This window comes from Pan paniscus, chromosome 4 (assembly GCF_029289425.2).
Source record: "Pan paniscus chromosome 4, NHGRI_mPanPan1-v2.0_pri, whole genome shotgun sequence".
Taxonomy (NCBI): Eukaryota; Metazoa; Chordata; class Mammalia; order Primates; family Hominidae; genus Pan; species Pan paniscus.
The window spans coordinates 147,686,590-147,706,629 of record NC_073253.2 but is presented as its reverse complement, the minus strand read 5'-3'; positions in this window follow the sequence as shown (position 1 = coordinate 147,706,629).

The following is a 20,040-nucleotide window of genomic DNA, read 5'->3' as shown; positions in this document are numbered from 1 at the left end:
GTTAGGGAGGATTCCCTCTTTTTCTATTGATTGGAATAGTTTCAGAAGGAATGGTACCAGTTCCTCCTTGTACCTCTGGTAGAATTCGGCTGTGAATCCATCTGGTCCTGGACTCTTTTTGGTTGGTAAACTATTGATTATTGCCACAATTTCAGCTCCTGTTATTGGTCTATTCAGAGATTCAACTTCTTCCTGGTTTAGTCTTGGGAGAGTGTATGTGTCGAGGAATGTATCCATTTCTTCTAGATTTTCTAGTTTATTTGCGTAGAGGTGTTTGTAGTATTCTCTGATGGTAGTTTGTATTTCTGTGGGATCGGTGGTGCAGACGACATGATTGTTTATCTAGAAAACCCCATCGTCTCAGCCCAAAATCTCCTTAAGCTGATAAGCAACTTCAGCAAAGTCTCAGGATACAAAATCAATGTACAAAAATCACAAGCATTCTTATACACCAACAACAGACAAACAGAGAGCCAAATCATGAGTGAACTCCCATTCACAATTGCTTCAAAGAGAATAAAATACCTAGGAATCCAACTTACAAGGGATGTGAAGGACCTCTTCAAGGAGAACTACAAACCACTGCTCAAGGAAATAAAAGAGGATACAAACAAATGGAAGAACATTCCATGCTCATGGCTAGGAAGAATCAATATCGTGAAAATGGCCATACTGCCCAAGGTAATTTACAGATTCAATGCCATCCCCATCAAGCTACCAATGACTTTCTTCACAGAATTGGAAAAAACTACTTTAAAGTTCATATGGAACCAAAAAAGAGCCCGCATCGCCAAGTCAATCCTAAGCCAAAAGAACAAAGCTGGAGGCATCACACTACCTGACTTCAAACTATACTACAAGGCTACAGTAACCAAAACAGCATGGTACTGGTACCAAAACAGAGATATAGATCAATGGAACAGAACAGAGCCCTCAGAAATAACACCACATATCTACAACTATCTGATCTTTGACAAACCTGAGAAAAACAAGCAATGGGGAAAGGATTCCCTATTTAATAAATGGTGCTGGGAAAACTGGCTAGCCATATGTAGAAAGCTGAAACTGGATCCCTTCCTTACACCTTATACAAAAATCAATTCAAGATGGATTAAAGATTTAAACGTTAGACCTAAAACCATAAAAACCCTAGAAGAAAACCTAGGCATTACCATTCAGGACATAGGCGTGGGCAAGGACTTCATGTCCAAAACACCAAAAGCAATGGCAACAAAAGCCAAAATTGACAAATGGGATCTAATTAAACTAAAGAGCTTCTGCACAGCAAAAGAAACTACCATCAGAGTGAACAGGCAACCTACAACATGGCAGAAAATTTTCACAACCTACTCATCTGACAAAGGGCTAATATCCAGAATCTACAATGAACTCAAACAAATTTACAAGAAAAAAACAAACAACCCCATCAAAAAGTGGGTGAAGGACATGAACAGACACTTCTCAAAAGAAGATATTTATGCAGCCAAAAAACACATGAAAAAATGCTCATCATCACTGGCCATCAGAGAAATGCAAATCAAAACCACAACGAGATACCATCTCACAACAGTTAGAATGGCAATCATTAAAAAGTCAGGAAACAACAGGTGCTGGAGAGGATGTGGAGAAATAGGAACACTCTTACACTGTTGGTGGGACTGTAAACTAGTTCAACCATTGTGGAAGTCAGTGTGGCGATTCCTCAGGGATCTAGAACTAGAAATACCATTTGACCCAGCCATCCCATTACTGGGTGTATACCCAAATGACTATAAATCATGCTGCTATAAAGACACATGCACACGTATGTTTATTGCGGCATCATTCACAATAGCAAAGACTTGGAACCAACCCAAATGTCCAACAATGATAGACTGGATTAAGAAAATGTGGCACATATACACCATGGAATACTATGCAGCCATAAAAAATGATGAGTTCATGTCCTTTGTAGGGACATGGATGAAATTGGAAATCATCATTCTCAGTAAACTATCGCAAGAACAAAAAACCAAACACTGCATATTCTCACTCATAGGTGGGAATTGAACAATGAGATCACATGGACACAGGAAGGGGAATATCACACTCTGCGGACTGTGGTGGGGTGGGGGGAGGGGGGAGGGATAGCATTGGGAGATATACCTAATGCTAGATGATGAGTTAGTGGGTGCAGCGCACCAGCATGGCACATGTATACATATGTAACTAACCTGCACAATGTGCACATGTACCCTAAAACTTAAAGTATAATAAAAAATATATATATATATAACCTCGTATCACATGCATACCTAAGACAATAGACAAAAGCATATCATAGGGCCTAACATGAAGAGCAAACAAACTCCTGTGTGATGAGGCTGTGGCTGTCCTAATGGCAGGGGCCCTGTCAATCCTAGTAATTAAGAGGTTTGAGTTTTACTGCGCAAAGACAGAAGAGTGGTCCCTGGACCTAAGTGAAGCAAAAAGTTGGAACTGAGATGAGTGTATAAAGCTAAGATGCTTACAGTGCTTTCTCATCAGGAGGTGAAATAGAAAAAGAAAACAAAAAAGATCACAAGAAAGCAATTAAAAATTCGTTTCTTAACCTTGGGTATGGATTTGGGCAAAGACACATTCTCCATGAAAAATTCTAACCATAAATTTATGCATCATATGGATTTGAGACTGAAACTTATACAAATAGTTTCTAATCCCTCAACTCAAGTTATCAGATGTCAACATGGTCCGAAACTGCTGAGGTTCCTGGAGTACTCGTTGGAAGCCAATGAGAAAACACCCTAGAGAAAGAACATAGCACTAGTCCCAGCATGGTGACTCATGCCTGCAATCCCACACTTTGGGAGGCTGAGGCAGGAGGGTAACTTGAGCCCAGAAGTTCAAGACCAGCCTGGGCAACATAGCAAAACCCCATCTCTATAAATTTTTTTTAAAAAATTAGCTGGGCATAATGATGAATGTCTCTAATCCCACCTAACTGGGAGGCTGAGCCCAGGAGTTGAAGGCTGCAGTGAGCCATGATCACACCCCTGTACTCTAGCCTGGGTAACAGAGTGAAATCTCGTCTCAAAAACAAAATGAAACACAAACCACATAGCACCTTTGGCTACAGAGGTTTCTATCAGATACAATACCACCGAAATAAGCAGGCAATAAAAAATTATAAAACACAAAAGGAAATCCTCTAATATGAGAATTAATAGACACAATAGGATGGCTAAAACCAAGAATTTCAGATAAAACAAAATCTAAAAAAACAATATAAAAGTAAGCCTAGGACAATTTAAAAATAAAGAGAACTGTTTAAAACTAGAGAGAAAGACTTTGAAAAAAATATTTAAAGTTACTAAAGGTATGCCTAGAAACAAATCACTGAAATTTATAATTCAATCATTTTGTAACCATCAGGTCATCAGAAGTTAGAAAAAATGGCAATAACAAGTGTTGCTAAGGATATGGAGCAATGAGAACTCACTTCACACACTCCTGGCTAGGGGTGCGATTTGGAAAAACACGCATCACCTAGTAAGTTGAAGGTGCCCATAACCTCTTATCCCCGCACAATTCTGCTTTTGTGCATTTAGATAAATACCCTAGAGACTCTTGCCCTTGTGTAGTAAGAGCTGCACAAGAATTTTTATAAAAGTGTAATCATTCAGAACTGGCTTCAGCACTAAAGAAGAAAGGTATAATCAACAAGAAATTTTAAAGATTGTAGTATATTCACACAATGCAATACTGTATAGCAAGGGGAAAAAATAAAGATACCAATTTGGATGCATCTCAGGAATAGATACTTGTTTTATGTCTGACAAATGTTTTTTCCCTCTGATAACCTTTCCTCTGAAGTATGGTTCTATTTTTATAAAAATCAAAAAATTATAAGACTAGCCAGTATACTGCTTATATATCCATAACTACATAGCAATATTTTAAAAGAAAAGAATGTTAAACTCATGAAGAGATAAAACTTGAAATGGTTCCAAAATGAAAAAAAAAATTGTATTTCAATAGAAAAACAAGTTTATTAGATAACTATGTGGAATGTACTCCACTAAGTCTCATTTTCAATTTTTCCTCTCTCTGTTCCAATTGCTTCCTGCAGCTGATTTTTTTGGGTAGTTTCTACTTTCTCCCTCTGATATTTTGTGTTATACACAAAAGGCAGCATGCTATATCACTACAGCATTTATTTTTCTGCTCTATCAGTCAGGGTTCTCTGGAGAAACAGAGCCAATATGAAAGAAGATAAAGAGATTGACTTTGAGCTTTTGGGATTTTAATGAATTGGCTCAACTTGATTGTGGAGCTGGCAAGCTCAAAGTTTTTAGGGCAGGCAAGCAAGTTGGAAATTCAGGCAGCATTTCTATGCTTCAGTCTTGAGGGAGAATGCCTTCTTCTCCAGGAAACCTCAGATTTTGCTGGAGACCATCAACTGATTGGATGAGGCCCACTCACACTATACAGGGTAATCTGCTGTACTTAAGGCCAACTGATTGTACTACATTTGATCTTAGCCAAAATGCTGAGAAGCAATCCAGCTGACTGTAAATGTTACACTTACAAAATATCTTCACAGCAATATCTACATTAGTGTTTCACCAAACAGCTGGGCACATAACCTAGCCATGTTGACACATCAAATTAACCATAATATTTACCTCGCTACCTACCATTCTATACGATGTTTTTCCATTTCCCAATATAGCATAAAGATGATGTCATGTTTACACATAGATATCTTCCTTCTTCACTTTTGCTGACTTTATTGTATAAATACGTTTTTTATTCAATCAAGTCTTTGTTAATGGATGTTTCAACTCTTGTTTTAAAAATAGTGCAAAAAGATCTTGCACGTATGTTTCATAACTGTTTCAGCATATTTTAGAAGTAGATTCATAGGTTTGGTATTATTGATAAAATTAATATGTACTTTTCTTTGACACTGAGTTCCCCCTCCATGGCAGTTGGACATTTTAGCTCTGTGTTCAGCAATATAAGAGGTCTATTTTTTGGCATAACTTCTCACCAAAAAGCAATTATATTGTTAAACCTTTAGACTTTTTTCCCAATCTGATAAAAATAAGGAATCCTAGAGGAACAATAAAAGCTATCTGCATAGGAAACTTTTTCACCTCTCAGTAGGCCCAGCCCAAAGCCACCTTCTACTAAAGGAGGTCCAGGAGACTCAATCAGATCTAGGCTCCTCCATTGCAGGAGGGGCAGGAAACATGCTCTCACACAAGACTAACACAAGGCAGAGTTTTGCAGCCCTGGCAGGGGGAACAGGAACACCGAGAAAGCCCCACTGTGAGGTTTAATGCACAGGATCTGCCTAAGACAGAGGCTGGATTAGGAGAATTAAGAATACCTTCTGCCCACCAGGAGGCTTGAATCAAGTAACAAGCAACATCAGTTCCCCCCATTCAATGGGTGGGATTTTTCAAGGGATTGGTCAGGTTCCCTGGAACAACGTGAACCTCCAAATAGAAATCAGGAGCTGACGGCAATGGTATAAATGTTTAATGGGGGACAACCACAAATGTGCAGTGTAGGCTGGATTCTTGAGGGAGCTTCCTCCAGTGGAAAAAGAAAGCAGGTTTGAGATTTTCTTGTGAGGGTTACATTTCCATAAGAGAAGAACGCTGCATCTGCATGGTGACTTGTATTTTCTGATATGACAGTTCCTCCACTAGATGCTAGTGAAGGTTAGGGTGGAGCAGGGAGGCAGAATAGGTGGAGGCAGCCAGCTAGCAATTAGGCAGGTAAGGCCCACCCGGTTGATCTGGTGGAGGAGCAAAGACTTCTGAAAAGTGACACTCTTTGACTACTTCTCACAGCCTTGCTCTTAGAGTACTTCAACTGTCCCAGTGCTCTAACATCTGACTGCCACTGTATGTTCAAGTTGTACGTCAATAGTTATGTGTCTTAAACTGAGAAGTAATACCACTAGATGAACTCTAGGAAAGAATCTACTCTTCTGTTAGCATTTTAGTGTCTCTTCCATCATGGCTTAGAGCTGTTATAAAGGGTCACCAGGCCTACAGTCAGTACACAGTGACAAACTCACCCTTCCCCAAATAGACTATCAAGCTTGGGCAGTGAGCCCCATAATAAATTGGACTTTGTGGATGCTTTTTACATGCCCCAGAGACACACAGTTACCCTGATTTTTGAGACAGTAGGAAGGAGGAAGGTGTCCCAAAACTTGGCAGCTGGAAAGTGGGTTCTCAGAGTTTAATTCAATTTATTATAAAGAAATGAATGTGTTTTTCTTATACTTAGATATATGGAACAAAATTCATACTCATTTTATATAAATGAGTTTCAACTGTGTATTACAGAATGTATCTAATAAACTATAAATCCTCAAATTTCCTCAAATCATCTCTTCCAGAGAACATTTGAACAATTAAATACATATTGGATTTTGACAGAAAGGTTGTAAGCAGAAATAAGGAAAACGTGTCTTTCATATATCATGACAATTACATTTCTGACCTGCCCAAGAAATTGTTCCACTTAGAGACCTAGAGGGACTAAATGATCTTTAAAGGTCCCTGGAATAGAAATACTGACACCTTTGAAAATGTATTTCAGTGCTACTGAATATGGCAAATTTTTTGTACAGAATGCTGAGGGTAGACTGAATTGATATAATCCTTTTTAGTAGACATTATTCCACCAATGCTTTCTATTTAAGAGTTCCACTGGAGACAGTGATAGTTACACCAGTTTAAAATGGGTTAGCAAGAGAGAAATTCAATTACACAACTGCCATGAGAAATGAATCTAAATGTTAATATTTCCCTATCCCAGACTCCTCTGGGTCTGGATTTGAAAGAGCTTTAGCAAAAAAGAACGTTATCAAAGAGAATTGCTAGACCAATAGCACCCTGAGGAAACGTCCTAAGATCACTTTCATGATAAGATGGAATCCAATTAGAACCTGGCCACACAGGCAATGCCTTTAAAGTAAATCAACACATGACCTTTCCTAATGCCTATATTCAAATCCAATACAAGGTGAGAAAGGTTTCAGTCTCAAGGCTGATAGAAACAAGCATTCCTCAACTATGTATCTCTTAATGGGCAAATGTGTCCAACCACAGGCATTGATGGAAAACCAACAGTTTGCTTAACCCTGGAACAGTCATTAGAAGGTTCTCATAATCAACTACACCGGGTATTTATAGAACACTTTACCATTTACAAACCAGTTTCACATACACACACAAACCCACATAAAGCACTATATTTCCCTGCTTCTAGAGACAGAGATTAGATTGTGGGTTGGGAGAGTAAGAGCAGATAATGAATATCCTTGAAACAACTAAATGTACCACTATAGTTGTACATTTTTTGCAATGAGCGAAATGCATACTGTGTTTCAGGAAATGTGTTGATTGCTTTACATGTTAAGATTTATTCAAAAATATATGTAAAGCAGATGCTTGGTACAGTGCTGGGGGGCACTGAAGATACAATAATTAGCTTTAAAAAAAGAAAAACAACAAGACTGATCCTTGGTCTCATGAAACCCATACTTTGGTTGAGGAAGACGGATTAATCAAATTAATCCTACTAACAAATGCACAAAATCGTGAATGAGTGCTCTTAAAAGAGTCTGGCTGTACTTAAGCATGTAAGAAAGGAAATTGACCTAGTAACAGATGTCAGGAAAGCTACCCTGAACAAGTGACAGTTGAGTTGGGCTGCAAGAACATGCACATCCATATTCTGACAACAACAAGATAAAAGAGGTATTAAGTTACTCCCCATTTCAATGTTAGGAAAACTGAGGCTTAGAGGTTAAGGAATCTTTCTAAGGTCTCAGAGCTGGTAAGAAGCTACACTCAAATACAAGAGCCTCCAACTCCAAAGCTTTCACCTGCAACCACTTTATGATGCAAAAATGTCCATGCACTGTGTCAGTGTTTCTCAAAGGGTGGTCCCAGGATGGGCAACATCAGCTTCACCTGGGAACTTGTTAGAAATGCAAATTTCTAACAGTTAAGCTGAAATCAAAACTCTGGGGTTGGCGCCTGGCAATCTATGTTTAACAATTCTTTCAGAGGGTTCTGGTGCACAGAATCCTGTTTGAGAATCATTACATTATGGTATTTCAAGGGAAAAAGGGTTTTCAGGGCTATAATCATCAAGCAGTTCTCATAAAAGATTTGCTTCATGTTCCACCTGACTTCGATTGATGATCAGTTAATAAGAAACAAGACTTGCAAAAGCAATGGTTTACTTAAGATTGCTATATATGTTTGCTATAAGAAATTATGTATTTGTTTACTTGAGACATAAAATGGTACAGAAAATTGAAGTCGCTCATTTTGGCTGCAGATTAACGCAACAGCCCTGTGATACCAAACCTACTACTCTTTAAACTCACCAGACTCATGTGGATGAAACCATCCTGAGTGGATTCTCTTAGGCAGAAGGCATGCAACTGATTCACCCCTACAGCTGTGGAAATGTCTTTAAGTTGCCTACGGTAGACTCATAACACAATGCTAAGGCCCATTTCTCACAAACTCACTTTCTTCCCTTCTCCTCAAACTTTGCAGGTAGCAGCAAGATTTAATTCTCTCAAATTTTGCTCATCATGGGCATTGTGGTTGTCTCCTCACTGCACATTCTCCTTCCTTCAGCACATTTGAAGCTCTCCCCTGCCATCTATGAGCTCTGGAAGAAGCCTACCTCTTTGTATAACTTAGACATGAGCTAATCAGCAACTCAGGGGTAAACTAATGAGCATGTTCTCATCCCTGATCAACCAAAACCAGACCAATCAGAAGTAAGGCATGATTTGCTGGAACTTTGAAGAAAACAACTTCCTTGTTCTTACAGTCAGAGCTTAAGGAGCTGCCTTCTCTCCCTGTATATGCATTAGGAAGCATGCATCTCCAGGAATTGTTGGCAGTCCTGTTTCAACTATAAAAAAAAAGCTGGTACTGCATAGGGCTAAGGGGGAAAATGAAGGGATGTAGATGGATCCTTGATGGTATTATTGAAATGCTGAATCAAACTAGTTCTGAAATTCACTTAATCTCTAGACTTGCCAGTTACATGAGCCAATCAATCTCCTTTATTAATTCGAACTAAGTTTTTTTCTTATTTGTAGCCCTAACACATCTGAAATGACATTGATCACTCCATTAAGGAGGGCAATTTGACAATGTTGAGAAGCCCTGAAAGTGTATGTACCTTCTGAGCCAGCAGTTTCTCTAAGAATTTATCCTAAGGACATAGTTGAACAGCTATAAAGATATTTATATGCACAAGCTGATTCATGATATTCTTTAGCACAATACTCTCAATGATCTAAATTTCTAGTGTGGCTAATTAAGTAAATTGGAATATAAAGATACTACTGAATACTATCCAGCCTTGGAAACTGATAAACAAGGCAGCTGCACATTTGTCAGTGAAAGCTGAATCAAATTAGTTGATTTGACTTTACCTCTAAAGGAGGAGTGTGGTAGGCTTTTTCCAGAGCTCATAGATGGCAGGGGAGTGGGGGGAAAAAAAACAGGTAATAATGGGCTTTATTAATCCATTTTTATTAAAAAAAGTACAATAATGATGCTAATGCCTTTTTGAGCTTTAAGTATCAAGAGCTTTGCAAACATTATTGCAGAACTTCTCAGTCCTCCTGGCTGCATCATAGTGACCTAGATAAACCACTAAAAACAACAACAGAAATAAGCCTGCCAAGCCAAGGCAGCACAATTACATCAGGCTCTCTGGGGAGGTGGGATGCAAATATTGGAATTTTTCAAAGATCTTGGATGATTCTAATGTGCAGTGAGGATTGAAAATCATGGTATTTTCTCTTTTATCCTCAGAACAATACTGTGTTATTTGTACCATCACCTTCCTTGTATGGATGAACAAGTCTCAACAAGGTTAAATAACTTGCCTCCTATAACACAGCAGAGCCTTGACTCTACCCAGGGCTGTCTGACCTTAAAAACCATGATCTTGACAATGATATCAAATTGTCTTTTAGTAAACTAGAGTGATTATGCAAGGAAACTGGGTGCAAAGCAAAAGGAAAAGACCAGAAGATTTCCAAAAACATAGTCGAGTCTCCAAGTGGTAGAATTACAAATACTTTGTAATTTATTTGTTTACAAATATACGTGCTGTTTTAGCTGATCAATATGCCTTTGTGTTGTAAATATTTGCACACGTGTGTATGTTGTATATACACATTATGTCATGATTACTGCTCTGTTGCATCTCACTTCTTCAAAACCTCAGCTATGCCTTTGCAGCACATCCACTGTGCTGCCATCCAGAACACCACCCCATCTTCTCTGGGGATAATCATGCTATTGCATAATGGGCTTATTCAAGAAGTTCAGGTAGCTCACCCGCTCCCACCCCACTTGGCTCCAGACTCCTCCCTACTTTAACAGAGCAATTCCATCTTCCATGCTATTTCTGAATATCTAACTGCCCATATTCCCAGTTTATCTTAAAACTCTAGCTCTGAGTTCAAAGGTAACATTTCAACATATTAGAAATAAGCATCAAAAATCACAGCCACCCAAGGATACTGAAGCTTACAAATGAACTGAAATTAACAAAAAATCATATGTGAATCACAAGCTAGCTTAAAAACTTAAAATACACCTATTTGAAATGTTAATATAGTCAAACAATTTATTCTGACATCATTTAAAAACAAAAGTTTTACTGAACTTTCAAAAAGTTGATTTAGCAAAATTGTGTTTTAGGTGAATATAGTTTCAGACAATCCCTCCACTGCAATTTCATCCTGGTCTGCTGAGTAAATATAGAATGTGCTTTCTTAAGGAGATGAACACTCAGTTGAAACAGAGATGCACTATTTTCTGATAATGTAGTTCTCAGAGTGCTTGTTTTGACTGTCAACACTACCACAACCACATATATTGTCCTTAAAATTTTTCTCATCTGTATTACTCAAGAAGCCCATTTTTTATAAATACAGACCTGTGAATTTGGCTCACAGGGTAGAAAAATTCACAGAGCAAAGCTTACTACTAGAAAAAGAACTCCAGGACTCAGGCCCCAGACCCTCAATCCAGGACAGTAGATGAATGAATTTTCTACAGCTGCTGCAACAAATTGCCATCGACTTAGTGGCTTTAACACACACACACACACACACACACACACACACACACACACGTATTATAGTTCTGAAGGTCAGAAGTCTGATAGGGGTCTCACTAAGCTGTGTCTCTTTCTGGAAGCTCTAGGAAAGAATCTTATTTCTTGCTTTTTGCAGCTTCTAGGAACTTCTGGCATTGCTTGGCTTGTGGCCCCTTCCTCCATCTTTAACCAAAGCCAGAGACATGGAGCTAAGTCCCTCCCATGCTGCAGTCTCTCTGGTTCTCTCTTCCATAGTCACATCTCCCTCTGACCCCAGGTAGGAAAGGTTTTCTATAACACTTGGAAGAACTCATGTGATTAGATTGAGCTCACTCAGAAAATCCAGGGTAATCTTCCCATCTCAGGTCCTTAATTTAATTGTAGCTGCAAAATTTCTTTTGTCATGTAAGGCAACATATTCACAACTTCTGAGAATCAGGATGTGGGCATCTTTGTGGGGAGGCATTAGTCTGCCTGTCACAGTGAGTGTCAGTATGATTTTCTGTCCTAGCACAGCTGAGAGATAGGACATTCTTGTTAACAGCAACTTGCCAAGAAAATGACTCCCAGGCATAGAAATGCTCACCCAAAGAAGTCCATAAGAATGGGGGTAGAAGTGAGAAAGAAAAACCATTTTACAAAGCGATTTCTTTAATCACTGATGCAGTCTATTTTAGAAATAGTATAAACCCTTAACACTATAACTATACCAGCATTTTTTCTTGCATATTCTCATATAATACTTCTATAAATTATAGGCAAGGGACACGTTTTACTGGTACAGATACACAAGAAAGCAAGATTAGGAGTATTTCTATAGAAAAAATATATGAATTTTCATGTAGGAGCTCAGCAAATGAGAATTTACAGGTTGTACTTTCATATACTATTTATTTCCGATCTTGTAGGAAATCTGAACTTTACTGGCAAGAAAATGCATGTCCTTAAATGGGTAAAAAATAACTGGTAACTCAAATTCCTGAGGGCAAAAAAGTCGAGCCTCTAAGTCAAATAGTCCTTTCCATTAGTAAGTTGCTCAAGGCAATGCCACAGCCCTAAATCAAGAGATCTGGCAATGCCTAACCACAGGTGAAAACCTTTTATCTCTGACATCTTCTCTCTGCATAGCCCTTTGACACAAAGACCCTTGGCCGGCACTGACCACCCTGACAGAGAAGTGGCATTTACCTTCAATGCCCTGAGCTGTCCTTCCTTTTCCCTCCCTGCAAATATCCAATCCTTCCACCCTCTCTCCACACTTCTTTAAAAGATAAAGAACTGCACTCTTTGTCTTTACTGAATAAACATTGTATTGTAAGCCAGGCCCTCAACTAGCTGGTTTGTTCCTCATAGACCCTGTAGCTGAAATGTGGATGGCTCTCATTAGAAGTCGAGGAATGTGTAGCCTCTGTACACACTACCTCTTCATGTACACACTACCTCTTCATGCACAGATAAACGAGAAACAGCTAAAAAGTTACCTAGTTAGACCTTTTCATAAGTTTTGATTAAAATATACAAATGTTATTTTAAGGCATTTAGATCAAATTCTCATGTGCATGTTTTAGCCAAGCTTTAAAGAATAAAAAAGAAAGGTTGATATCAGTCTCTTCATTTAGTCTATTTAATCTTTATATTTATTCCTGTGGCTACATAGAACCACTCTAGTTTTAACTCCAGGATGCTTTCAATATAGTGTACTCTCCCTAGCATTAGTTTTGTTCCTGCACACAATTTCTAAGGGGCAAAATTGCTTGCTGTTTCTGGTACATCATAGAAAAAAGGTCACAGCCCTTGCTACCATCTTCATTGGCAAGCATTAAGTTAAATTGTTAATTTGCCCCATCCAGAACACTTGTACAGAGTTTAGTTGGAAATGAAAGCTTCTGATTTTGGATCTTGATCTTTGTCAATAATCTTTCAGTCTTTTTTGCTATTTCCTCTGTTCCTAAGCCAAACAAACAAACAAACAAGAAACCCCAAACCAAAGACAAATAAAACTACAAAGCCATTGGGCTAGGGAGTGCCTGACTTACAAGTTAAATGTTTCTTGGATTAATTTAGTAGTTATTAAAGTGGAGTAGCTCTTCATTTCCCTTTGACTGTATCACTTAGTGAGAATTTGTTCAGTAAAATAAATCTTTCCAGGGTTCAGGGAGCAGACATGTCCACAGTTATCCTCCCAAAAACCTGCATCTAGGTTCTTCAGGGACTTTATCTTTTTGCTCTTATTAGCACAACACACAAAAATAATGTTTTTATCTAATAATATAGGTGTGTAGCTTAAAAGGCAAACTGTATGACAACAGCACCAACACCAGTTGCCTTCTGCTTGACTATGCCACATAATGAATTCCCACTCAAGATAGCAATGGCCTAGGTGACTTAATTCTCCAAACAAATGAATTCCTTGATCACTCATCAAAAGGTAGAGGGAAAAGGTATTTTAATGTGCTCCATCAAGTCAGGGGGAGGGAACTCAGGAAACTTCTGAGCAAAGTTTTCTTGCTAATAAAGATGTAATTCCCACAGAAGAAACCTTTTTGGTGATACAGTCTGGACCATATTTATTAACCCTGTTTCTAACATTACCCCTGCTGTCTGCCTGTCCCCCTCACCCACTTTTTATTTTTTGAGATGAGGTCTCACTCTATCACCCAGGCTGGAGTGCAGTGGTGCAATCATGACACTCTGCAGCCTTGACCTCCCATGCTCAGGTGATTCACCCACCTCAGCTACCTGAGTAGCTGGGACTATAGACACATGCCACCTTGCCTGGCTTATTTTATTTTATTGGTAAAGACCGGGTTTTGCCGCATTGCCCAGGTTGGTCTTGAACTCCTGGACTCAAGTGATTTGACCATCTCAGCCTCCCAAAGTGCTGGGATTATAGGCACCATGGCTTATCATGGGCCATCACCCACTTTTTAAAACTGTTTCTGTGGAACATCTGACCATGCATACATCTCTTCGGATGGTGGTTTGCAGGTAATAAAGTTTCAAGTTTATGGAAGCAAATGTATCTTTGTACTTATTTATTTACAATCAACCTCTCACACCAACTCAAAAAAGGAAGGCCCTTTCTTATCTCTCCTGCAAGAAGGAGTTAAAGAAGTGTCTTCTACTTTCCCCCTTTACTTCACGAGAATAGAGACAGAAGAGTCAGCCCTGGCTATCACTTATTTCCATAAGTCACTTCTGCCCATTTGCTAGTCATAACGCAGTTCTTCTTGGAATACAGATACAGTGTTGTCTTTCCAACTTCTATATTGTCTCATGCAGATTTGCAAGAATATTTTCAATTGAGGATTCATAATGCATTCAGGTCACAGTCATCACAATCTTTCCCCCTGCAACGGCTTGCTTTATAGTTTTCTAATCTTCTCTGCAAGTGTATGAGTTGTTACCTCTTGAGTATTCATCTTTAAGATATTTCCTTCTCTTGTTGTGTCCTTCCTTCACAGACACTCTAAGTCTTGCCTATTTCTTTTTAATCCCCCTCGGCCTCCTTGTCATTGAGAAAATACTGGCTAGAATGCCAGGCCCCCCTTTCTCTTCCTCTCCCCCAGGTGTGTCTCAAATGTTTCATAAAATTTTGGTCCACAACCACCTCAGATTATGCTACAGAGATGGCCAGGCCTTCTGCTAACCCATAGCCCATTTGCTTCAACAATTTTTTGGTTCAAAAGTGAAAATTTTCTATAGACTCAGCAAGAACTTAGTTTCCTTCATACAGCCAAGATGGATGAGTTGAACCTGAACTCAGGGTGCGTTTTCATTCAAATCTCTGTTGGCATCAAGCTCCTTGGCAATTTTTTTCCACTATCACAGTCAAAATAAATGAGCATCTTATAAATTCTAGGTCTTGCAATTTTAGGGGAATTAGGTAAGAATCGTCTCCATTCAGGAGATATCAGAACAGTCACAGTTGGACCCAACATAAGACGACTTCTTGCTTTCTTATCACTTAGTTTCTACTCATAACTGAAAGGCAGCCATTTGAACTTACGGCATCCATGATACCCCCAGCTAATACCTTCCTCTTTCCCAGTCCTCTATGAATTGTAGGTTTAGTCTGATTTCAAGCTTCAGTGAAATGCCCAATCTTCCTGCCAGTGGAATCTGGGAGCAACGTACCATGGTCTGCCTGAAAGACCTACAGCTACAGCTCGATCTTCAAAACTCGGCTAACAAATTTTCAGGCAGCTACCTCAAGGAAAGGAGGGCTCCATCAAAGACAAAATTAAGCCCTTGGATCATCCATGCTTGCCACTGTCTTCCCAACTTCCCAAAACTGACACCAGATGTCACTAGTCAAAACTTTAACATGTGTCAGCACAAGGCAAGATAATTTCAACTCCTCCAAGATTCCTGGCTATTTAGCAGGAATGGAAGACTTGGCTGACACTGCTAAGACCTACAGCTTCCAGAAACCAATAGAAATAAGTCCAATAATGCTATACTGTAGATACCTGCGCTTCCTTGGGTCCAGGTTCACCAGTGCTGCCTATGCCCCTAGAGTGGAGTTGACATGTTTCTATTTCAGGGAGGTCAGACTCAGACAATCCCTGAGTACTTCACTCTCTCAGCAAAGTCCAAGAGAGGCCACTGGTTGCAGTAATCTCTGTGCTTATTAATAGCAGATGACCTTGTACTCTAGACCTGTTTGTGTGTCTGAAAGACACAGGCAATTAGAAAAATTTCTATAATTCTGTTCACTTAACACTTCCCACCGCAGATTCAGTCTGCACCTAGAGACCTTCAACACAATTCCTCATGCCTGCCAAAGGTGGTTGGGCTGTCTTGGTCAGACCTCAGCATCAGAGAGCCCAGAACAAGATGGACCATTTCTTACCCACACACTAGGAGAGGACGCACCAGTCTCAGGCCAGGAGTTCTTGGTAGAGACCTCAGAATGCATCTTCCCCATCTCGACTGTAAGGGGAGAAGGTGTGCTGTGAGTTTCCAGGTCACTTACAGCAGGTGTGGCGAGGGCTGGGGATTGCTTCAGGGAAACACCATGCACCCAAATGGAATGATGGGATATTGCAGGGTGGGTTTTCAAAGACCAAGTGTATATAAGAATTACCTGAGAGTAGTTGAAATGCAAATTTCCAAGCTTCCCTTACGCGGATTCTGTTCCGTGATAAATGCTCTGGGTGTTCCTAGTGCATGTGAGCTGAATTGCCAAATATTAAAGAAAAAGACCTAGAATGACAACTAACCCTGGAGGGCAACCCCTTCTGATTCATGGGAGGCTTCTGTTCCTAGGACAAGAGTAGCCTTGTCTCCTGGCTGTGTCAACGCTTTAACAATAATAAAGTTGACTTTTAGAGAGTACTTTTTCTTTGCCATGTGCTGTTTAGGGTGCTTAATATGCATTATTTAATTCACCTTCACCAGTGGATGCTAATATCATCCCTGCTTTATAAAAGAGGTCTAGAGTGACTGCTACGTGCCTGAGGTCACACAGTTTTAAGTAATTAAAACCAGATGGCCTCTGACTCAAATCCCTGATTTCTGATCAGAATAATGACTCCCATATCCTAGTAATGTTCCCTCCCTGCAGCTAAAAATATTGAAGTGTGTCCTGACAACCCCCTGGCTTGCAAGCACTGTTCCTAAACTCATACAGATCTGTGCTCTGGGTGATACCCAGACCCCTCCAGTGAAGCTGCATAAGGTCACAGTGATCCCAGAGACAGCCATAGAAAATGATGGTGGGGAACATTTACTCAGGCCTCATTTCTTGTTGGATGAGATTCTAAGAGCTCTACATGAGTTAACTCATTTCGTCTTTACTATAACCCTATTATAATAACCACTTTATAGATGGAGAAACATGAAGGCCTAAAGAAATGTAAAAACAGACAAAGGCAGTACTATATATAATATGGAACTTTGACCCACAAGCTGCAGCAACCTGCCCAGAAAACCAACTCTGCTTATCTACATGACCAGCCCAGAGAACCAGCCTGCTGTAAGTCAGGCTTGTAGGAAGTCTGACTGCTATCTTTAGTAAAAATCTAGGAAAGCTAAACAATATCTTCTGTAACAATCAGCCCCCAAATAGCCAGGACTTGACGAATGACCTAGAGTTGAATTGAGTCCATGAATTGTGGTCCCTATTTCCAACTTAGGACCAGCCAGAGAAAGTGAAATAAGCTTCCTCACCAATCTCAGAGGCTGCCTGATTTCTAGGTAGCCACCCTCCAGCTTCCCCCACTCCAGTAGTCTCCAAACAAGCCTTTTCTTTTTTCTACTATAAAGCTTTATCACTCCTCTGCCTTTGAGTCTGCCAAACACAAATGGTGGTTGACTCCCTTGCTATAGCAAGCTTTGAATAAAAAGCCTTTGCTTGTTCTCATTGGGTTGATCTTTGTTGATTTCCACAGGTGCTTAAGATTACATAGCATTCAAGTGGCAGATCTGGGATTCAAAGTTAGGCACCTGGGCCTCAGAGTCCACCATCTTACCGCTAGTTTGAGAATGTAAAGCCTGCTTCTGAGCTTTCAGATTAACTCTTAGATGAGTAGCTGTTACTTCTAAGCCTTTGAAGATGGCTGGTTCCCCCAGATAAATCTACCGCCTTCATTACAATCATCTAGCCCAGGGTTTCTCAGTATCAGCACTGCTGACATTTTTGGCCTGATACCCCTTTGTTGTGGGTGTTGTCCTGTGGATTGTAGGATGTTTAGCAGCATCCCTGGCTTCCAACTACTTAGGTGCCAGGACCGCCTTTCCAGTTACAACAAAAAATGTCTCCAGATACTGTCCTGAATGGTGGGGGTTGGGGGAAAAATCTTTCCCACTGGACCACTGATCTAGAACAGTGTTTCTAAAACCTTTAATGTGAAACTAATTACTTGGGGAACTTGTTAAAAATTCAGATTAATTCAGTGGGCCTGGGGTGGGGCCTGAGATGCTGCATTTTTAACAGTTCCCAGGCAATGTCCGATGTTGCTGGTCTGAGCACTACATGATAGAAGCAAAAATCTAGAATATTTTCCTTAAAAATGTAGATTGTTCAGACCCACCCTAGAAGACACTAATTCAGAATACCTGGGTTGGGGCTCAGGTATCTGTAGTTTAACAAGCCTCTCAGGTGTTTCTGGTGCACAATAAAGTGTAATAACCCTCATCTTGTTTTAGTAACCTCAGGTCCAGTACAAAAGGTTTCAGATATTCTGAGATCAAGCTTAGATTTTCCTGGGGACACCACCCTAAACGGGGTCCACAGCTGTGAGAAAAGACATTGTACCAGCAGTGAGAAGTGTGCTGGGCTTCCCGCCCCAAGGGAAGGCTCTTTCTCTTGAGATGCCTGAAGAAAAATCCCGAGGCTGATACCGGCTGTCCTTGGATAAAGGAGGACTTCACAAACATTCAAGAAGGAGACAGGGGAGGGTAGTTTAGGAGATCCATGTAGCAAGGGGCAGTCAGGAAGTCTCCTAGAATGAATAAATTCCCAGTATGTCTTCTTTTATTGAGTCAATCAGCTTAAGACTTAAAAAGAGACAGAGAAGCAAAAAGAGACAAACACCACCACCCCTCCTCCGAGAAAAGTATTTGCCTAGCTTGGTATTGGTTATTACTTATTCTGAATCTTTCTTTCAATGGGTATAGATTTTCTGTCAGAAGAATTAATAAAATTATTTATTGCATTAAGATTGTTGAGTTAAAGTTGCATTTATTCACATGCAATGTAAAAATCTTAAAGAGATCTGGGGAACAGGCAGAGATGAATCAGAGAGAGAAAGCCTAACTTGCTCTACAGTTACCTTGAGTCTCTAATAGGGACACAGCTTAAATCCTCGCTACATACAGAGGAAGTCAGAGGGGAATTATTATACCATTTATAAGCTAAGCCCTATGTTAGGTACTTTATTTACATTATTTAATTTAGCCTCAAAACAATCCTATGAAGTAGATGTTATTGCTTTCATTTTTCAAACCAGGAACCAAAGTTCAAAGAGCTTAAACAATTCTTTGAAGTTGCATGGTAAGAAGGTGGAAATCTGAGTGTCCTCTTTGGTTTCTTTCTCTACTTTACTACCTTCATTAAGTTAGCAATCTGCCATTTCTATCTCTACTGAAGGCTCAAATTATCATAAATGGGAGGTATTTTGAGTCTCTTAACTCTCTAGTTTTCCAGTGTTACTGTCAACCAATTTACTCTCCACAGAGCCACAGAGTGGGATTTTGAAAGTGCAAACAGAATCATGATACTCAACTCCCACTGTCTTCCCACAACCCCCATTTCATCCTCAAAATGTCTCTCATTGCCCTTGATATGAAATCTAAACTGCTTATGCATCTCACAAGGCTAAGGTTTTACACCTGATTACCTTTCCAGCTTCACTTCTCACAACTCCTCTCTCTCTTTTGCCCACTCCCACTGCCCTTGCATGCTTTGTTCAAATCAGACTGCATTTCTTTTATTTCTTTTAGCGATTCCATACATGCTGTCTCTCATATCATTCTCTCTCCCTGAAATGCTTTCCCTTCTTTGCCCCCACTAGAGAGAGATGCGACTTCTTTGGGGAAGCCTGTGGTGCTTCTGCTTTGTGTTCTCATAGCACGCTGTACTTCCCTATCATGATACTCAATGCATTTTGTTATGGTGGCCAGGAAAATTCACCTCTCTGGTCTCTGAAGGAGGGGGCACAATTCAGTGGCCTGAGCACTGAAGCCATATCTTCACCAGCTGCTCCCAGCCTATGACTGAGCCCAGGAGAATGCTAAGGCCAGTCCATTCCTGGTAGATGTGAGATTCTTCAGATTGCTGGCTAGGCTGGAAGACTCTCTTTATCTTTGTCAAAACTTTATGAGACTTGCACAGGAGATTTTTCCTACATATGTTCCTTACTTCTTTCCCTCCTCCAC